The sequence below is a fragment of the Myotis myotis genome, unplaced genomic scaffold (assembly GCF_014108235.1).
Source record: "Myotis myotis isolate mMyoMyo1 unplaced genomic scaffold, mMyoMyo1.p scaffold_m19_p_6, whole genome shotgun sequence".
NCBI classification, from domain to species: domain Eukaryota; kingdom Metazoa; phylum Chordata; class Mammalia; order Chiroptera; family Vespertilionidae; genus Myotis; species Myotis myotis.
In genome coordinates, this window is record NW_023416368.1 from 98,705,559 (window position 1) to 98,727,366 (window position 21,808).

Sequence of the window (21,808 nt, forward strand, 5' to 3'; positions counted from 1 at the left end):
AGTGGACACAGGCTGCCGGGGTGGCTGCCTTTTAGCAGGATCGAAGGCATTGCCTAGTCCTTTGTCAAGAAATGTTTGGTAAGAGTGATGAATGGCTGAGCAGACAGAACTGAGAGGAGACACTGGCTAGGCTGCGCTGGCCTGGCCAGCCCTCTTGTCTGACCGCTGGTCCTCAGGCTGACCTGGAGTGGCGCCTGGGGACCCCAGAGCCCCTCTGCCAGGGGCTTGGCTGTATCTGGAAGAGCCTTCTGTCCACAAGCAGGAAAGATATGTACAGAAAGAGACTCCTTTGGAAGGCTGCAAGTGAAGGCAAGACAGCCGGCCTCGGTTCAGAAAGGACAGCACCCACACAGCTCTAGGGACCCGGGCAGTGGACTCGTGGGGTGGCTTCATCAGGCACTGCTGTTGGCCTAAGTCAGCATTGCATCTCTCTAGGCGGAAAGCATCTGACCTGTCTAGTGAGTCAGGTGCACATGACTTGATCCTAGAAGCGCAGGGCACCTTGACTGTCGGCCTGTCATAGAGAAGCCAGTGCAGAAGGAATAGCCCCCAAGAGGCGACAGCCCAGTGGGCACGGGAGACTGGGCAGCTGTGTCTGCTGCCTGATCCCACATCTTGCCAGATGAATGCTATGGTTTCTTCCAGAAGTAGAGGTGGGGTTCCAAGCTGCTGTCTTCAGACAAGCCATTGCTGGGGGACCATGCTGCTTCAATTCGTTTGTGGTTGGCCAAGAGACTGATGTTAGAGGCCCAGCAGCTCCTCTGGCCAGCAGTGTGGGATTCAGGTGACGCAAGGCCATGCAAGCTGCCAGTCCAGAGCTGACACCAGCCTTTGTGTGGCTTTCAGAACAACATTCAACACAGAAAAAGAAAACAAAACTCTGTGTACAAGGATGTTTATTGCAGCATTAGCTACAATAAATAAACTCATTGAAAATAAACTCATTTACATGTTAAGCAAATTTGAGGAGATTATGCAGGTAAGGAGTGCTTGGAATGTACTGTTAAGTGCAGAAGCAGAATACAAAATAAAACCCTGGTTGTCACTACGAAGAATAAGTCTGCATGTGTGCACCAGGCCTGGAAGGGAATTAGCAAAACAAAAATAGTTTGGTTTATTGGAGGTATTATGGGTGATTCTTTTTACTTTCCTGTTTTTCCTATTTTCAAAATGTTGTGTTCTTTTTCCAAATAGAAAAAGGTGTCTTTAATGACCTATTAAAAGACCACCAAGGTCCCTATTAGAAGTGTGGGATTCTGGCAGGTGGAGCCAAGGGTAGAAGGATTGGAGTAATGTTGCGGGGGGGATGGTGGGGATCAGGCTGGTAGAGTTAGGGGTGTTCCAGGTCACCCTCAGTCAAATTCTCATTTACAGGTCATTTATTTTCCATCCATTTAATGATTCTATCATTATCCCTTGGGGAAAAATAGACCTAAATTTGGTCTGTCGACTGTGTGTACCTTTGCTAAAGATAAGTTTCACATTATTGCATTACATAAGATATGAATGCTGGCAATCCTATATAATAAAAGGCTAATATGCAAATCGACCAAACTGCGGAATGACCAGTTGCTATGATGCGCACTGACCACCAGGGGGTAGATGCTCAACACAGGAGCTACCCCCTAGTGGTCAGTTGGGGAACGCCGCTTAGCCAGAAGCCGGGCTCACGGCTGGTGAGCACAGCAGTGGTGGCGGGGGTGGCGGGAGCCTCTCCCCCTTTGCAGCGGTCAGACATCTCCTGAGGGCTCCTGGACTGTGAGAGGGTGCAGGCCAGGCTGAGGGATCCCCCTAACTGTGTGCACCAGGCTTCCTGTGTTCTTATAAGAAGTCTTTTGTTCAAAATTGCATGAGCTTGGGCTTTAATATTGTTACTGAAGGCAGAGGAAGTCAGCTCCTTGCTCTCACTGGAGTCACAATTGAATCTCATTCCTGTCAACCATTTTTGCTCCAGGATAAGTTACAGAAAGGTGGAGAACATATTTCTTCCAATGAAGCATATGTCCTGTGCTGGGTCTGAATATCCTAAGAAAGTTTGAGATGGGGTTATCCAGATCTGCTCAGATTTATAAAAGAAGAAATTTCCCAAGACATCCTACCTGTGGAGGATAAAGGCCCCTGGGGATGCCAGGAGACTGTGTGCCCTCATGCGGAATGGGTGGCAGATGTTGCAAGGGATCTCAGTGGCCATTCTAGATTCTTCTCTCTTGCCTGACTCCACTGTAGGGGCTTTAGAAGGTAAAAACTCAACTTTCCTGTATGGGCACCCATCCACCATCCATCTGCCTCCCCCATGCACAAATCCACTCACCCACACATCCACCCACCCACCCACCCATCCACCCATCCACCCATCCATGCATGCATCTACCCACCCACACACCCATCCACCATCCATCTGCCTCCCCCATGCACAAATCCACTCACCCACACATCCATCCCTTCCTCCCTCCCTCCACTCACCCCCCACACATACATTCACCCACCCACACATCCGTCCATCCATCTACCCACCCACACAACTATCCATCCTATCCATCCATCCATCCATCCATCCACCCACCCACATATCCATCCATCCATGCATCTACCCACCCACACATCCATCCATTCATCCACTCATTTATTTAGCACATGTTTACTGAGCAGCAGTTCTAGGTATGTGGAATACATAAGCAAATAATTGAAGATCCCTACCATCAGTGCATATTCCAACCAACATGGGTTTTTGCCCAATGCACTGGAAAGGGAGGTCCATTGTTGTCATATCTTCTTCTTTCTCCTACCCACATGGGATCATGACAGAAGCTACACACTAAGGGTGATGGAGGAGCAAGGCTGAAGGAGCCTGGGTTTATGCTCTGGGCATTCTCCTAAACTTCTTTATTTAAACAGCAATGTGAAAGATTTCCTGTTATTTGCATCTGAGCACGGCCTTATGCCTGGGCTCTAGGTGCTTTGGCATCCTGAAATTTCTCCCATACTGCTTTATATATATATTAGAGACCTGTTGCATGAAAAGATTTGTGCAATAGGCCTTCCCTTCCCCTGGCTGCCGGCACTGGTTTTCCTCCCACACCCGGGCCCAGGCCTTCGCTCTGGCCAGAGCCACCTTCAGCCTTCGCTTCGCTGCTTCGCGCCTACGTATGCAAATTAACTGCCATCTTTGTTGGCAGTTAATTTGCATATCTCGCTGATTAGCTAATGGAAGGAGTAGCAAAGGTATGGTCAATTACCATGTTTGTCTATTATTAGAATACTAGAGGCCCGGTGCACAAAATTTTGTGCACTCAGGGGTAGGGGGTCCCTCAGCCCAGCCTGTGCCCTCTCGCAGTCTGGGTCCCCTCGGGGGTGACCACTTGCTGGCTTAGGCCTGCTCCCCGGGGGATTGGGCCTAAGATGGCAATCAGACATCCCTCTGGAAGCCCGGCAGTCCTCGGGGGATGTCCACTTGCCAGCGGGGAGCAGACCTAAGCTGCAGTCAGACATCCTTAGCGCTCCTGAGGAGGCAGGAGAGGCTCCCACCACCACTGCTGTACTGGCAGCCATCAGCCTGGCTTGTGGCTGAGCAGAGCTCCCCCCTGTGACAGCGCACTGACCGCCAGAGGGCAGCTCCTGCATTGAGCGTCTGCCCTCTGGTGGTCAGTGTGTGTCATAGTGACCAGTCATTCCCAGTCTTTCTGCTGCTAGGGTCAGTTTACATATTACCCTTTTACTATATAGGATAGAGGCCTGGTGCACAGGTGGGGGCCGGCTGGTTTGCCCTGAAGGGTGATCCGAATCAGGGTGGGGGTCCCGCTTGGGTGCCTGGCCAGCCTGGATGAGGGGCTGAGGGCTGTTTGCAGCTGGTCACACCCCCTTCAGGGTGGGGGTCCCCACTGGGGTGCCTGGCCAGCCTGGGTGAGGGGCTGAGGGCTGTTTTCAGGCTGGTGGGCGACTGAAGCTCCCAGCCTCTTTTTCCCCCCCTTTTTTATTATTCTGGGATTTATTTACCTTCTATAGCTGTCACTGGAGCTGAGAGCCAGCTCCAGCTCTGAGGCCGTGGCCAGCTGAAAGCAGGTATCTGGGTTTGTTTATTTATTTATTTATTTTTTTAATTAAATCTTTATTGTTCAGATTATTACATTTGTTCCTCTTTTTTTTCCCCCCATAACTCCCCTCCTCCCAGTTCCCGCCCCACCCTCCGCCCTCACTCCCCACCCACTGTCCTCATCCATAGGTGCACGATTTTTGTCCAGTCTCTTCCCGCATCTCCCACACCCCTTTCCCCCCCAGGAATAGTCAGTCCATTCCCTTTCTATGTCCCTGATTCTATTTGTAATCAACAGTTCATTCTGTTCATCAGATTATTTATTCACTTGATTCTTAGATTCACTTGTTGATAGATGCATATTTGTTGTTCATAATTTGTATCTTTACCTTTTTCTTCCTCTTCCTCTTCTTAAAGGATACCTTTCAGCATTTCATATAATCCTGGTTTGGTGGTGATGAACTCCTTTAACTTTTCCTTATCTGTGAAGCTCTTTATCTGACCTTCAATTCTGAATGATAGCTTTGCTGGATAAAGTAATCTTGGTTGTAGGTTCTTGGTATTCATCACTTTGAATATTTCTTGCCACTCCCTTCTGGCCTGCAAAGTTTCTGTTGAGAAATCAGCTGACAGTCGTATGGGTATTCCCTTGTAGGTAACTGAGTTTCTTTCTCTTGCTGTTTTTAAGATTCTCTCTTTATCTTTTGCTCTTGGCATTTTAATTATGATGTGTCTTGGTGTGGTCCTCTTTGGATTCCTTTTGTTTGGGGTTCTCCGCGCTTCTTGGACCTGTAAGTCCATTTCTTTCACCAGGTGGGGGAAGTTTTCTGTCATTATTTCTTCAAATAGGTTTTCAATATCTTGCTCTCTCTCATCTTCTGGCACCCCTATAATTCTGATGTTGGTACGCTTGAAGCTGTCCCAGAGGCTCCTTACACTATCCTCGCATTTTTGGATTCTTTTTTCATTTTGCTTTTCCGGTTGGGTGTTTTTTGCTTCCTCGCATTTCAAATCATTGACTTGATTCTTGCGCTCCTCTGGTCTGCTGTCGGGAGTCTGTATAATATTCGTTATTTCAGTCCGTGTATGCTTAATTTCTAGTTGGTTCCCCAATATAAGATCGAGGGTCTTATTAGTTTTCTTGTAGATCTCATTAAGTTTATCGGCGGCTTCTAAACAGTTCTTGAGAGACCTTAAAAGTGTGGTTCTGAACTCTATATCTTCCATTGACAATTTTGTCCTGTTTCTTTGTCTCCGCATTTTGTTATGCTTCCTTGGTGCACCCCCTAGTGGTCTTTGTTTGCAGTCTTATAGTTAAATCTTGATTGTTGTAGTTAATTCCAGGGAGGGTTTGACCTCCAGGCCAAGTGGCTATGAGAATCAGCTGTGTCAGCAGTGAGAGAACTTCTGTCCTCTAGGGAGGTGCTAATCTGGCGTTTGCCTGAGGCTATCCGGCAAATGCCTGTGTGCAGGGCTTGGGCGGGGCGGGTCGCACAGGATCAACAGGGTGGGCCGGAGAGAGCAGTTATGGCGGCTCTCAGTCCTGTCCCCAGGGGCTCTGCCTCTCTGAGTCCCAGCACCCGCTGCAAAGCTCAGAGAGAAAGCTGCACTCACTCTGACCGAAGCCAGACAGTCCCGCTTCTCCCGTTTGAGTCTGGGTCCCTAAAGACTCGCCCGGATCTGGAGCTCAGAGTCTGCGACTCCCTCCCGATTGAAAACGCCAACCGCGCCCTCCGCCGCCAGCCTGCTCCGCGCACTCCGCACCTCAGAATTTGACTTCAGCACTGCGCCTCCTCTGAGTGTCCGTATGCGTTTCTCTTTCCTCCTAGTTGTAGGACTTCCACTCAGCCAGCGTTCCTGTGGTTCTGGGTGATGTCCCTTCCGTTTTTTGGTTTCACTTTTGAAGTAGTTGTTCAGAGCAGCAAACTCCGGCGTTAACCTATGCCGCCATCTTGGTTCTCCCTATCTGGGTTTGTTTAGCTTCTATAATTGAAACTCTGTTGCCATCACTGGCGCTCTAAGCTCTGAGGCCCCGGCTGGCTGAAAGCAGGTATCTAGGGTTTGTTTAGCTTCTATAATTGAAACATTGTTGCTTCCGAAGCTCAGAGCTGGGCCGCGGCAGCCAGGGGACCTTGGCTTCCTCCATCACTGGAGTAAGCAAGCCTCCTGTTCGCTTCAGCTGTGTGGCTGCTGGCCGCCATCTTTGTTGGCAGTTAATTTGCATATCCTGCTGATTAGCCCATGGGAAGTATAGCAGAGGTATGGTCAATTACCATGTTTGTCTATTATTAGATAGGAGATATATATATATGTATACATATATATACACATATATATACATATATATACATATATATACATATATACATATATATATGTATATATATTTGATTTCAGAGAGGAAGAGAGAGGGAGAGAGTGATAGAAGCATCAGTGATTAGAAAGAATCATTGGTCAGCTGCCTCCTGCATGTGCCCTACTGGGGATCAAGCCCGCAACCCATGCATGTGCCCTTGACTGGGACCCTTCAGTCTGCAGGCTGATACTCTAACCACTGAGTAGCCCAGCTAGGGCCATACTGCTTATTTTAAAAGACTCCCAAATTAGGCCTACTCTAAAAAGGGAACTCCTCCCAACTGAGGGGACCCAACTCTAAGAATAAAGAAAGAGTTGGGATTTGGGGGTATGAGCGAAGAGGGCTGTTGAGGAGGGCCCTGCAGCAGGCTGGTCGGGCTGGTGGCCATGTAGGCACAGGATGGTATGTATTAACTGGAGCCAGTTTAGTTGCAAGTATCAGAAATCAAACTCAATGTGGAGGAGCATTTACTCGCTCACTTATGAAGAGTCTGGGGTTGGTCTAACCATAGGCACAAGTGAATCTAGGAGGTCAAATGATATCATTAGAGCTGGGCTTCCTCTGGTCCCCTCTCAGCATTGCTGTCTTCTCAGTCGCCTTCACTCATTCGCAGGGAGGCTCTCCTCATATGGTGCAAGGTGACCCCCTGCAGACCCAGGGAGCACATTCTGTTCTCTCAGAATCCCAGAGGGTGCAGCAGGACAGAAGGACTTTCCGCTTCATATTCTGAGTCTCACTGGTTTGTGTCGTGTCATGAGTTCACCACTGAGCCAACTGCTGTGGTCAACTGATTTAGGTGCTCTGACTGGCCAGGCCTGACCTCATGTTCACCCTTGGAGGCAGACACGAGTCCGCTTGATCCAACCCCATGGATTGAGAATGAAGGGTGTATATAAGAAAAAATGAATATTTTTCTTTGCTCCTGGTTCCTGGAAACTTGGCATCTGTAGAGTGATAGAGTGTCTTTTGTATGCTCAGGGGAGGAGGTGCTGGGGGCCCCTCGGTAGCTTAGGATGGGGGCTGATTGCCAGAAGAACAAAGCTTGATTAGAGGATTGAAACTTTCAGACTCTCCAACCCCCAGCCTTCAGGGAGATTAAAGTAATGGCCAATGATTTCCTCAATCATGTCTGTGTATTGGAACCTCCATGAAATCCCAAAGCAACAGGGTTTGGAGAGCTCCCCGGCTGATGAACACATTGAGGCATTGGGGAGGAGGCACGCCTGGAGAGAGCATGGACACTCGTCTCCCCTCTGCCTTATCCTAGGCATCTCTTCCACTTGGCCGTTCCCATGTTATCCTATATAATAAAGAGGTAATATGCAAATTGACCATCACTCCAACACATAAGATGGCTGCCCCCATGTGGTCAAAGATGGCCAGCAGGGGAGGGCAGCTGTGGGCGATCAGGCAAGCAGGGAAGGGCATGGGGGGGGGGGGAACAGGCCTGCAGGGGAGCAGTTAGGCGTTGATCAGGCTGGCAGGGGAGTGGTTAGGGGGTGATCAGTCAGGCAGGCAGGTGAACAGTTGGGAGCCAGCAGTCCTGGATTGTGAGAGGGATGTCCGACTGCCCGTTTAGGCCTGATCCTGACTGCCATTTAGACCTGATCCCACCAGGCAGTTGGACATCCCTTGAGGGGTCCCAGATTGAAGAGGGTGCAGGCTGGGCTGAGGGACACCCCCCACCTCGCACGAATTTCGTACACCAGGCCTCTAGTATCCTTTATAACAGTAAGTAAAGTATTTTCCTGAGTCCTATGAGTCATTCTAGCAAAATATTGAACTTGAAGAGAGGGGTTGTGGGACAGAAGTGCAAGTAACCTGGGGATCTGCTACTTGTGACTGGCATTTGAAGTGGAGCACACATGTGGGGCTGAGCCCTTCACCTGTGGTGTCTGTGCTATTGCCAGGTCATTAGTGTCAGAATTAAATTGGATTATAGGACACCCAGTTGGTGTCAGAATTGGTTGGTGTGCAGAGAATTGAAGAATTTGTTGTTGATGTGAAAAAAAAAAAAAAAGCTGTAACAGAGGGTTTTCCCCGGGACACCTACAAAGCAGCTACCTGGGGGCAGGTAGCTCCAGGAACACGTCCAAGGGCAGCTCAGGCTGAGAGTCAATTAGGGTGCTTTGGGCTGCAAGTAACAGGAGCCCTGACTTAAACTGGTTCACCTGAGGAGGAAACCAGAGGAAAGGAGTGCCAGGCAGGCTCTCCTGCGTGGGTTTTGTTTCCAGGGTTTCTTCGGTCAGTGACACATAGATGCCGGCAGTAGCTGGAAAAACATGTGTTCCTGCTCCCAATGGGTGGGGAGACAGCATCTTCTCAACGGTAGAGCACAAATCCTCACCTCTAGCCCACTGTGGTGAGGTGCCCAGCTGCCCCTGAGCAAGTCGGGCCAACAAGGAAATGCCACGGCTGAGTGGGGAAAGCCAGGACCCTGGTGGAGAAGGGGATAGGGTTACTTTATTGCTCACACTAACGTCAGGGAGGAAGGGGTGCATGTACAGGGGGATGGGTGTAACGGGGGGTGAGTTCTGGGTGGGCATAGTCAATGCAGAGCTGCCGTCCTCTGATACTGCCCTGACCTCCTCACCTTCCCTCCTCTCTTCTCCTTCCCTGCCTCTTCTTCTGTTTCTCTCCATTTTACACTCTCTCCCCTCCACTGGGCTTTCCACTTCCTGTTTCCTCTTTGCCCTCTCCTGCATTCAGACGCCACTCCACACACCTGCTCCGTGAGCTAATTTTAATTCTATATATTTTCAACCTAGCACTGGCTATAGGGGTTTAGGCAGGTGACCATACCTCTTTAAGCCTCAAGTTTCTTATCTTTAAAGTGGGGGAATCAATATTGACCTCACACGGTAATTGGGAACATTTAAAGTCGTATTTATGGTTTCTGATGCTGGCCATTACAATAGGTCTGTCCCTCTGACCACCATAAGGACTCGGGATCAGGGAAAGTAAGTCTGAGGCCTCTGACATGCTGGCAATGGCAGGCAGGTGGAAGAGAAGGGCCAACGCTTGACGAATGACCCAGAATGGAGGCAACATTCCTTGTTTCTCTTTCCTTCTCTGAAGTTAGGCAGCTACTTCGGAAACCTGTGCCACTCAGCATGGCCCCAGGCCCCACCTGAATTCCTGGACAGAGCCTCTGGCTTCCTGGGCGCTCCACGTACCCGGAAATCCAGGCGTGGTCTGAAGTGGGAGGTGGGCGTGTCGTCCTGTGGGACTGAGCCCTTAACCTGTGGGATCTGACACAATCTGCAGGAAGGTAGCGTCAGAATTTAATTTAATTGTAGGACACCTCGCTGGTGCCACAGAAAATTGCTTGTTGTGGGGAAAAACCTCCACAGAACTGGCGACCAGAAGTGTGAGAAGTAAAGTGCCCCGTGGAGACTCACAGGAAGACACTCATGGTGGGAAAGAACCGAGTTCCTCCCTCAGAGGAAGGGAGAATGTGGGTGCTTCTTTCACAGCGGGGTTCGCTTGGGCCAGCCCACCTGCAGCTGGGTGCTACCATGGACCCCAGTGCATGTGGCATGGAGCAGAGGAGTCTGCAACTGAGCCCTCCTTGAACTTACGAACACCAAATTGTGAGAGAAAAGAAAATGGCTGTTTTTAGGAAGCCACTTAGCTTGGGGTAATGTCTTATGCAGCGATAGCTAACTGGAACACATTATCTTCACAGAAACCGGAAACCTGTGGCACTGGCTTTGGGATGGTGGATGGGTGGAGCTTGAGGGGCCTTTGGGGGCCTGTTGATAAGCAGCTGAGGGGCCGGTGGGCGATGCTCTCGGAGGCTGGAGAGAAGCGGGCCCTGCTGTGCCGTGGCAGGAGGTTGTCAGCGCGCCGCCTGTGGGAGGTAGGAATGGTGCTCCATGAACCTGTGAACCTGGTGGGAGAACCCTGGCAAGAACTGAGGAAGTGCCAACTGACCTTCTTCTACCTGCCTGTAATGAAACAAGAAATTAAGGAAAAAACCTACAGCTCTCGCCAGGCGTCCTCGTGGGAATGACATCGTCTGTAAACCCTGCGTGGCAATCCCTGACGCACCGCCGCGATGCCCAGGGGAGACAGGGCGACCTGGAAGTCCAACTACTTCCTTAAGATCATCCAGCTTCTGGATGGTTATCCAAAATGCTTCATCGTGGGAGCAGGCAATGCGAACTCCAAGCAGAGGCCGCAGATCCGCAGGTCCCTCCGCGGGAAGGCGGTGGTGCTGATGGGCAAGAACACCATGAGGCGCAAGGCCGTCCGAGGACACCTGGAAAACAGCCCGGCGCTGGAGAAGCTGCTGCCTCACATCCGGGCGAATGCGGGCTTTGTGTTCACCAGGGAGGACCTCCCTGAGATCAGGGACATGCTGCTGGCCAGTAAGGTGCCAGCTGCTGCCCGTGCTGGTGCCATGGCCCCATGTGAAGCCACTGTGCCAGCCCAGAACACTGGTCTGGGGCCAGAGACCTCCTTCTTCCAGGCTTTAGGCATCACCACTAACATCTCCAAGGGCTCCACTGAAATCCCGAGTGATGTCCAGCTGATTAAGACCGGAGACGAAGTGGGAGCCAGTGCAGCCACACTGCTGCACATGCCAAACCCCCCCCCCCCCCTTCTCCTTGGGGCTGATCGGCCAGCAGGTGTATGACAGAGGCAGCATCTATAGCCCGGACGTGCTTGACATCACAGAGGAAACTGCATTCCCGCTTCCTGGAGGGTGTCCGCAGTGGCCAGCCTGTGCCTTCAGATTGGCTACCCCGCTGTTGTGTCAGTGCCCCATTCAATCATCAACGGGTACAAGCGCGTTCTGGCTTTGTCTGTGGAGACTGATCACACCTTCCCACTTGCTGAAAAGGTCAAGGCCTTCTTGGCTGATCCATCTGCTGTTGTGGCTGCTGCCCCTGTGGCCGCCACCACTGCTGCTCCTGCTGCTGCTGCAGCCCCAGCCAAGGTTGAAGCAAAGGAAGAGTCGGAGGAGTCGGACGAGGATATGGGATTTGGTCTCTGATTAATTTCCAAAAAGCAACCAGCTCAACCAGCTCTATTTGAGAAACAAGGAAATAAAGGCTTACTTCTCTTAAAAAAACAACAACAAAACTTAGAGTATAGTTTTGATAAGAATTTTTAAAGCTAGGACTACCTAAACTGAACAATAAAAATTTTCATCCCTAATCTTTGCCAGCAGAACATTCTCCAGGCGAGGGCACATACCTGAAATACTAAGGAGGGTTTAAGGGGACACCCAGTAGGCTTCCATGATCTCTGCAAAACAGGAGGCTCTCTAAGAATCTCAGGAGCGTGTCTCCCTGATTCTTTTAAACGAGGTAAATAGGCTTCGACGAATCCTGGGAACCTTCCCCACAGATTCCCATTCTCTGCCAAGAATTGGAAAGGGCTGATTCAGAGAGAACACGTGTGGCTTCTGTCTACTGACGTGGCTGCAATTGGACCCCCAGCCCTGCACATCCACACACTTTGCACAGATGGGTGAGGAGGCTGCTGGGGGGAATTGCTGTCTGGAGACGTGGCCCAGAATTAGCAGATGGTGCAGCATCTCAAGAGAAGCCTGGGACCCCCTTGCTATGCACACTCTCCAATTCTAAATGTTTGCTGGCAATGAAGTAGATTGTAACCATCACGCAGGCTGGGCTAAGGGCGTCTGGGGTGTGGGTCCCCACTGCGCCTGTGTGGGGGGGCCTTTAGCACTGTGCTCGGCAGTCCCCAGGCTGCTGTTTTCTCAGCCTGGGGACTGTGGACCCCTGCACCAGCATCAGCTGGGGACGCGTGTTGCCAGTGTGTCTCCCAGGCACACCTGGGTCCCTGAGCCTGAGTCCTAAAGGTGGGGTCTGGGACCCTGCGTCTGCCAGAGTGCCATAGCCCTGAGTCCTTTAAAACTGCTGGATTCGAGACCCTGTCCAAGGTCCACGGTGGATCCCTGAGGAACCCAGGCATCCAGAGCTGTTTAGCCCCAATCAGTGTCATGTTTGGGACTTACATCTACTCACCTAGCTCTACCCAGGTGGAGGGTGGGAGCATGGAGAACCTTGGCAGACAGAGCCATCTGGATCTTATGAAAACGACTCCAGCCATGGCATTGTTTGCTTACACCCTGCAGTAGCTGTACGTGCACCCACAGTCCAGTTCTGGGTCCTCTTACAGCCTCGGGCCATCGCTGTTAGGATCCTTTCACATTTCTGTTGTCATTCTCCACCATTGCGCTTGCCTCTGCTCAAATGTCACTTCTCAGGAAGGCTTTCTCTGACCACCTAGCCCAGCCGTGGGCAAACTACGGCCCGCGGGCCGGATCCGGCCCATTTGAAATGAATAAAACTAAAAAAAAAAAAAAAAAAGACCGTACCCTTTTATGTAATGATGTTTACTTTGAATTTATATTAGTTCACACAAACACTCCATCCATGCTTTTGTTCCGGCCCTCCCTCCGGTCCAGTTTAAGAACCCACTGTGGCCCTCGAGTCAAAAAGTTTGCCCACCCCCCTCCCACTCTATACTCTCTTCCCTCCCTACTTAATTTTCCTTCCTGGCCCTTAGCTGCTTTCACATTCTGGCATCATATTATAGGATGGTTTGTCCCTTGTGGTATCCCCAGGGGACAATGTCTAGCCATCAGTGCTAAAGAACTATCTGTGGAATGAATGAATGAATGAATGAATGACTCCTCAACAGTTATTTCTGCCTCAGGGCCTTTGCATGGGTTGGTGTCTTTGCCTAGAATGATCTTCCCCTAGTTAAACCCACAGTTGGCTCCTTGTCATTCAGGTCCCATCAAGTGTCCTTACATCATAGAGGCCTTTCTGGTCTCCCTGATAACCCATCCCTCAGACTTTCCTATCACCTGCTTTATTTTATTTTTCTTTAACTTGAGATGTTCTTTACATAACATAAAATTTCACATAACATAAAAGTCACTATTTTACAGTGTTTTTGTGTATAGTCACAAAGTTGTGCAACTATCACCACTATCCAATTCCATAACATTCTGTCACTTGAAAAAATCCCCCCCAAAACCCATGCTGATTAGCGGTTGCTCTTCATCCCCCTCCCCCCAGTCCTCATTATTTACTAATCTACTTCTTTTCTCTCTGGATTTGCCTGTTCTGGACATCCTATATAATAAAAGCTCAGCGACCGAAACGGTGGAACGTCCAGAATGAACAGAGACCAGAATGACCACGACCCCTTCCCCTGCTGGCCATGCCCCCCAGGGAGCGGTTAGGAGCAATCAGGCAGGCAGGCGAGTGGTTAGGGGTGATCAGGAAGGCAGGCAGAGCTGGTTAGGGGCAATCAGGCAGGTAGGCAAGTGGTTGGGGCAATCAGGCAGGCAGGGGTGGTTAGGGGCGATCAGGCAGGTGGGCAGGCAGTTAGGGGCAATCAGGCAGGCGGTAGAGTGGTTAGGGGCAATCAGGCAGGTAGGCAGAGGCGGTTAGGGGCATTCAGGCAGGTGGTAGAGTGGTTAGGGGCAAGGCAGGCAGGCAGAGTGGTTAGGAGTGATCAGGCAGGAAGGCAGAGGTGGTTAGGGGCAATGAGGCAGGCAGGTGAGTGGTTGGGGCAATCAGGCAGGCAGAGGTGGTTAGGTGCGATCAGGCAGGTGGGCAGGCAGTTAGGGGCAATCAGGCAGGCGGTAGAGTGGTTAGGCAGGTAGGAAGAGGCAGTTAGGGGCATTCAGGCAGGCGGTAGAGTGGTTATGGGCGATCAGGCAGGCAGGCAGAGGTGGTTAGGGGAGATCAGGCAGGCAGGCAAGCAGTTAGGAGGAGCTAGTGGTCCTGGATTGCAAGAGACGGATGTCCAACTGCCAGTTTAGGCCTGATCTCGCCTGGGGCTTTGAGGGGCGTCAGAGGGCTGTGGCACCGGGCCTCTAGTTTCATATAAATGGAACCATTCGGTATGTGGCCATTTGTGTCTGGCTCCTGTCACTGTTTTCAAGATCATCCATGCGGTAGCACCTGCCAGAGCTTCAGTTTTTATGGCTGAATAATACACCATTGTGTGGACAGCTCACAGGCTGTTCGCCCATTTGTCCGTTGCTGGGCATCTGAGGTGTTTTTACTCTTTGGCTACTATGAATAGTGCTGCTATGAACGTTAACATACGAGTTCTTGTGTGGAGATCCATTTTCACTTCCCCTGGGTGTACACCCAGGACAATTACTGGGTCATATGGTGATGTTTTAGTTACTTTTTTTGAAAGCTTTTATAACTTTCTGAGGTAATTACTGAGCTTACTTGTTTACGGATTGTATCTTCTGGCCGGGACGAGGGTGAAATGAATAAAGCACTTGCCTCAGGTACTACATTTAAGAAGGCTGCTCCAGCCGAAACCGGTTTGCCTCAGTGGATAGAGCGTCGGCCTGCGGACTGAGGGGTCCCAGGTTCGATTCCGGTCAGGGGCATGTACCTGGGTTGCGGGCACTTCCCCAGTGGGGGATGTGCAGGAGGCAGCTGATCGATGTTTCTCTCATCGATGTTTCTAACTCTCTATCTCTCTCCCTTCTCTCTGTAAAAAATCAATAAAATATATTTTAAAAAAAAAAAAAAAGAAGGCTGCTCCAAACCTCAGTCATCAGCACAAATAATATTTTTATGCAATATTTTAAAAAATCAAAGACAGGATCACTCAAAGTGCTGGAGTCTGAGGCAAAAGGAAAAATTTAATCCCGTCTTTATTGAAAATGTTGACATTTTGGGTGGCTCTGTGGGGCAATGGATTGTGCACTGGACTTCTAAAGTGTTGATATTTTCGCATTCATTTTTGCATTAGTTTTGATTTTAAAAATTCACATTAGGTATTATTAACCCCGATGACTGAGTTTTTGTACCCTCATGCATTTCACGGGGGAGGTAGGTGTCTTTGTGGCCCCCGCCCCTCAGTGTAAGCGTCATGGTGCTTTATCTCTGGCATGGACTGGCTCCCAGGAAGTGCAGGTCTGACTGGAGAAAAGGGTTGCCTGTGAGCAGAGTGTACGGTCAGCTTTGACTCTAGGGTGAGCCCTCAAACTGAGACCACAGCCCCTCTGACGCCCCCAAAGCCCCAGGCCAGAGGGGCTGAAGTTAGACCTCAGGGAGTTGTGCGACCAGTGCTGTTTGATGGAGAGGACGAAAGAGATCCCAGGACATCTTAGAGAAGAAATGGGCACAGGCCGGCAAGCAGCTGATGGCGGGGAGCTGGCAGAGGGCTTTTCCCAGTCAAGTGCACATCTGACCCCTGGCATTTGTGGTGCAGGAGGCCCAGCATGGCTTTGGGGTCAGGGTGGCCAGGACTGGGATAGTTGGGGCTGCTTCTCAGACGCATGTCTATTTGGGGGTGACAGGGAGGGTGCCTCCCTGGTGGCTCCATGTGTGCCATCTCCGGCCATGGCCTCTGTGAGCCTCCAGGTAAACAACTCAATGGAACCACAACCCATATGCAGAATTTAAAGGGGCACCAAAAAACCCGGTGAACAAGATCCGTATTTTTAATGCAGTATTTAAAAAGTTAAACCAGCAAGCAACTTACTGCCTGTGGGATGGCCACCTGCTTATTAAAATAAAATCTTATTGGTAATTAGGCAAAAATTAGAGAGCAAAGGCGTCTGGTGCTGCCCATAGCATCTGGCAAGGGCACTGTCCTGCACTCTGTGCTGTCCGGTGTCCTGGAGACACAGCTTCTCTTTGGCTGTCTCTTTTCCCCATGACTGAGGAGATTGGGTGTTGATGCAATTTTTTTGGAAAGTAAATTTTTATATAATAAAAGCTCAATATACTAAGTGTCTGACTGTTCGTTCGACCATTCGACCAGTTGCTAAGATGTACACTGACCACCAGGGGGCAGACGCTTCCACTGGTAAGTTAGCTTGCTGCTGGGGTCCGGCCAATCAGGAATGGGCGAGAAGGGCCAGACAGGCCCTGGAGCCCTCCCGTGGTCCCTCCCTGGTCCCGATTGTGCACCGGTGGGGTCCCTCAGCCTGGCCTGTGCCCTCTTGCAATCTGGTACCCTTCGGGGGATGTCAGAGAGCTGGTTTTGGCCTGATCCCTGCAGGCTAGGCCAAGGGACCCCACTGGTGCACAAATCTGTGCACCAGGTCTCTAGTTTGTCAATATTTATTAAAGTTTAAACCTTACTTCTCCTTTGGAGTTGTTATTGCATTTTTTAAAAAATCCTCACCTGAGGCGATTTTCTCCACTGATTTTCAGCGAGTGGAAGGTGGGGGAGAGCAGGGGAGAGAGAGAGAGAGAGGGAGAGATGGGGGGGGGAGAGAGGGAAACATCAACATGAGAGAGATGTGCAACGGGTGCTGGGGATCAGACCATAACCAAGGTATGTGCCTTTGACTGAGAATTGAACCCATGACCCTTCAGTCTGCAGACTGACACTCTAACCATTGAGCAACCAGCCAGGGCTGTCTTTACATTTTTAAAAAATCCATTCAATTTCCTTTTATCAGCCCTCTGTACTTCCACTTGAAATGCTAGCGTGATTTTTATTTTCCTGTCTGGATTCTGATGGATTTGTGTCCTACATCCCCGTGCAATCATTTTAGGGACAGCAGGAATTATATCCAGGAAATATGCACACATAATTTTTTTGAAATACTGTTAAAGTGCTTGCCAGCCTGGCTACCACACAATCTCTCTCAGCAGGGACTGAGAGCCACCCATCACAGTCTCATCCATATCTCATGTTTTCTACCTTCCTAATTTTTGACATTTGGGTATAAAATGGTATTTCACCTTGGTTTTTATGTGCTTTTCCCCCCGATGTTTTAGTTTAGTTTTCTTTTTTAAAAATAAAAGTGTTACTCTTTCAGGACTCCTATTTTTGCTGTCTGTCTTCTCTGCTTACTTTTAAATTGTGTTCCCTACCTTTATACTGCTGATTTACAGAAGTTGCTGTGGAATCTATGTGTTAGACCTTTGCCAATTTTAGACTTCACAAGTATTTTCTCCCAGCCTATTATCTGTCCATTTTCTTTGTCATTATGTACTTCTTTGAACAGAAATCCTTAATTTTATGCAGTCAAATTTAATGATTTATTTTTGCTGCATTCATTTAATTTCTATAGAATTACAAATATAGTACAGCAGGACATGCACACACAATATTTTAATCTTGTTTATAGTGACAAAAAACTGTGCCCTTTCCTGTTGCTTCCCCCAGTCCCATGCCATCAGTGGAAGAGAGGCTGAATACATGGAGAAACACCCATACTTGGTGTCATGCGGCTATTTTTAAAAAGTGAGAAGCACCTGTATATATTGCATTCAACAGAGAAGAGCCAGTTGTAGAGTAATGTGGGCAAGATCCAATATTGGTTAAAAATTGCTCCACCACTATCTCTATATGTTTATAAGAACAAGGAGAAGATGAGAAAGGATTCCCAGGAGGCTGTAAATATGTTACTGAATTTACTGGGTGACAAAATTACACAGGTTTCAGGCGCCCAATTCTACCACATCGTCTGTACACTGTGGTGTGTGCTCACTACCCCACGTCAAGCCGCTGCCCATCACCATTTATCCCTCTGCCCTCCTCCACCTTCCCTCACCCGCCTCCCCAGCAATCACCACACTGTTGCCTGTGTCCATGAGGTTTTTCTTTTTGGCTCAATCCCTCTACCCTGCACCCAGCCCCATCCCCCTCCCCCCTCTCCTGCACTGCCCCCCCTCCCCCCGCCCCGAGAGCTGTCAGCCTGCTGTCTATGAGTCTGTCTCTATTTTGCTTGTTCATTTTGTTCATTAGATTCCACATGAGTGACATCGTATGGTACTTGCCTTTCTCTGACCGGCTTATTTCACTTAGCATAATGCTCTCCATGTCCATCATGTCACAGAGGGTAGGATTTCCTTTTTTTTTTTTTTTTACAACCAAGTAGTATTCCACTGTGTAAATGTACTTCATCTTTTTTACCCATTCAGCTACTGATGGACACTAGGGCTGCTTCTAAACCTTGGCTGTTGTAAATAACACTGCGATGTACATAGGGGTGCATATATTCTTTCAAATTAGTGTTTTAGGTTTCTTTGGATAAATTCCCAGAAGTGGAATCACTGGATCAAATGGCAGTTCCATTTTTAATTTCTTGAGGAAGCTCCATACTGCTTTCCACAGTGGCTGCACCAGTCTGCATCCCCACCAGCAGTGCATAAGGGTCCCCTTTTCTCCACATCCTCGCCAACACTTGTTGTTTGTTGATTTATTGATGAAAACCATTTTGATCTGTGTGAGGTGATATCTCATTGTGGTTTTAATTTGCATTTCTCTAACGATTAGTGATGTTGAGCATCTTTTTAAATGTCTATTGGCCATTTGTATGTTCTCTTTGGAGAAATGTCTATTCAACTCCTTTGCCCATTGTTTAATTAGATTCTTGTGGTGGTTTTTTTGTTTTTTTGGTGTTGAGTTTTATAAGTTCTTTATAAATATTGGATATTAACTCCTTATCAGATGTATCATTGGCAAATATGTTCTCCCATACAGTGGGTTGTCTTTTCCTTTTAAAAATGGGTTGGCTTCTTTTGCTGTGCAAAAAATTTTAGTTTGATGTAGTCCCATTTGTTTACTTTTTCTTTTGTTTCCATTGCCTGCGGAAATGTACCCCCCAAAATACTGCTACAAATGTCCTAGTTTTTACTGCCTATGTTTTTTCTAGGATTTTTTTATGGTTTTAAACCTAATGTCTTTAATCCATTATGAGTTAATTCTTATGTGTGATGTAAGAAGTTGGTCTAGTTTCTTTTCTTTTTGTCTTTCTTTTCTTTCCTTCTTTTTTTTTTTTTTTTGCATTTATCTGTTCAACTTTTCTAACACCCTTAATTAAATAGACGATCCTTACCCCATTGTATGTTTTTTTTCTCCTTTGTCAAATATTAATAGACTATAAAGGTATGGGTTTATTTCTGGGCTCTCTATTCTGTTCCAGTGATCTGTATGTCTGTTTTTATGCCAGTATCATGCTGTTTTGATTACTATGACCTTGTATAGTTTGCTATCAGGTAGAGCGAGTCCTCCAACTTTGTTCTTCTTTCTCAAGATTGCTGTGGCTACCTGGGGTCTTTTGTGGTTCCATATAAATTTTTGGAATATTTGGTCTAGTTCTGTGAAAAACACAGTTGATACCTTGCTAGGAATTGTGTTGAATCTGTAGATAGCTTTGGGTGGCATGGGCACTTCTATCCACGAACAGGGCACATGCTTCCACCTATTTGTGTCTTCTTCATTTCCTGTAGTTATAGTGTTTTATAATTTCCAAATACCTGCCCTTTACACCCTCGGCTAAGTTTATTCCTAGGTATTTTATTCTCTTTGAAGCAATTGTGAATGAGATTGTTTTGTTAGTTTCCCTTTCTGATAGTTCATTATTGGTGTATAAAATGCCACAATTTCTGGATATTTATTTTGTATCCTGCTACCTTACTGAGTTCATTTATCAATTCTAACAGTTTTTTTGTTGGATTCTTTAGGGCTCTCCATATACAGTATCGTGCCATCTGCAAATACTGACAATTTTACTTCTTCCTTTCCAATTTGGATGCCGTTTATTTCTTCTTCTTGTCTGATGACTATGGCTAGGACCTCCAGTACTATGTTGAGTAGTAAAAGTGGGCATCCTGTCTTGTTCCCAATACTAAGGAAAACACTTGTAATTTTTGCCCATTGAATGTGATGTTGGCTGTGGGTTTGTCATATATGGCCTTTCTTACATTGAGGTATGTTCCCTCTATTCCCACTTTGCTGAGAGTTTTATCATAAATGGTTGTTGGATTTTATCAATTTTTTTTTCCTGCATCTACTGATAGGATCATGTGGTTTTTATCCTTCACTCTGTGGTGTAAGCCAAAAGCTGTGGGACACTTATACAATGGAATGCAACTTGTCTGTAAAAAAATACTACTTGGCTGATTTGCAGATTTTGTACCAAATTTACATTCCCAGAATAAATTCCACTTGATCATGGCATATGATCTTTTAAAGATAGTGCTGGATCCAGTTTGTTAATATTTTTGTTGAGGATTTTAACATTTATGTTCATCAGGAATATTGGCCTATAATTTTCTTTATTTTTTAAATATATTTTTAATTGATTTCAGAGAGGAAGGAGGATGGAGAGAAATATAGAAACATCAATGATGAGAGAGAATCATTGATTGGCTCCTCCTGCATGCCCCACAATGGGATCGAACCCACAACCTGGGTATGTGCCCCAACCAGGAATTGAACTGTGACCTCCTGGTTCATAGTTCAACACTCAACAACTGAGCCACACCAGGTGGGCTAATTTCTTTCTTTGTAGTGTCTTTATCTGATTTTGGAATTAGGATAATGCTGGCCTCCTTAAATGAGCCTGACAGTCTTCCCTCCTGTTGAATAGTTTTAGAAGAATAGGAGTTAGTTCTCCTTTGGGTATTTGGTAAAATTCACTTGGGAAGCCATCCAGTCCAGGACTTTTATTTGTTGGGACTTTAAAAAAAGTATTGCTTCAGGGAGAAAACCAAGATGGCGGATAGGTAAACACCAAACTTGCTGCCTCCTACAACAACTTCACAAATACAACAAAAAGACAAAACGGATATCATCCAGAACTACAGGAAGGCTGGCTGAGTGGAAATTCTACAACTAGAAGGAAAGAGAAAAGCACACTGAGAGTCAGGAGCTGCGGAAGTAAAGTGCAAAGGTACGGAGGCTCCAGCGCACGAGGAAAGGGGCTGGTACCTGAGGACGCGGCTGTCTTTTTGAATCAGGAGGGAGTCACAAGCTCCCAATTGCTCTGAACTCCAGTTCTGGGAAGTCTCTGGGGACCCAGGACTCATACCAGGAGAAACTGGACTGTCTGGCAGCGGGCAGAACTCGGAACTCGAGGGCGACTTTCTCTCAGAGGTGCTTGCAGCAATTAAATTACGGGGACACTGAGAAGCGCAGCCCCTTAGGGCAGGGCTGAGGATCTGCCATAGCTGCTTGCTCCGCCCTGTTGATTCCTTGAGACCCCGCCCCACCCAGGCTGCGGCAGAGGCTTTTGCATATGAATGCCCTGGCCCTTTGCAACCTGAAAATTACCTAACAAATTACAGCTGGGCCAGACAGACCCAGAACTTCCAAGAGAAGGCCCAAGGCCCCACAGCAGCTTGCATTGCTTCACAGCTGGGCCTCATCTGGGCACCTCCAAACTCCAAAAAAAGAAGGGGAATCTGCAGGTCTCTTCATAGCTCCTGCTGGGTAACCTCAGGCAGAGGCTAAATTAGCACCTCCTTAGATCCAAGAGCCAGTGTACCCAGTGGTCAGAGTGGGACCATCCAGATTACAACTCCTCAGATCCACAAGGGACACACTCAGGGGGCAGACTCAGTGAGCACCAAAGCCCCACTGAAGCAAGTCTTGCCCCAGAAGGGTGTCTTCAGCACAGAAGTTCTCCCACTGCAGACACAGCTGATTCTCACTGC

The 21,808-nt window shown here is 48.2% G+C and overlaps 1 pseudogene; it reads left to right on the plus strand.

Moving 5' to 3' along the window:
• Positions 1–10,357: 10,357 nt before the first annotated feature.
• On the plus strand, positions 10,358–11,408 carry LOC118658620 (annotated as a pseudogene).
• The last annotated feature ends 10,400 nt before the right edge of the window (positions 11,409–21,808 follow it).